Consider the following 405-nt stretch of genomic DNA (forward strand, 5'->3'; position numbering starts at 1 on the left):
CACACACACACACACACACACACACACACACACACACACACACGCACACACACACACACACACACACACACACTGAGGGATCAGGGTTATTGGTTAACTTTAGGGTCTGTGTTCAGGGACTCGTTCTCCTCCGCCTCATCTCGTAAAGAACGGATGCGCGGGGGCTACTGTAACGGGCTCCATCATCAGGGCCTGCATCTCTCCCTCACCGTTCCTGCTGGTCCCTCCTCTGACCTCTGATCCTGGTCCTCTTTCACCCCAGTGTCAATCTCACTGAAAAAAATAACTTGCAAGATGTACTTGAAAAAAATCCTCTAACAAATTTGCACTAACGTTTGTTAAGTAAATTTAAATGCTACAAATTCATGTAATATTTACTCATCCTTATCTAATAAAAATTATTAA

The sequence above is a fragment of the Austrofundulus limnaeus genome, unplaced genomic scaffold (assembly GCF_001266775.1).
Source record: "Austrofundulus limnaeus strain Quisiro unplaced genomic scaffold, Austrofundulus_limnaeus-1.0 Scaffold1276, whole genome shotgun sequence".
Taxonomy (NCBI): domain Eukaryota; kingdom Metazoa; phylum Chordata; class Actinopteri; order Cyprinodontiformes; family Rivulidae; genus Austrofundulus; species Austrofundulus limnaeus.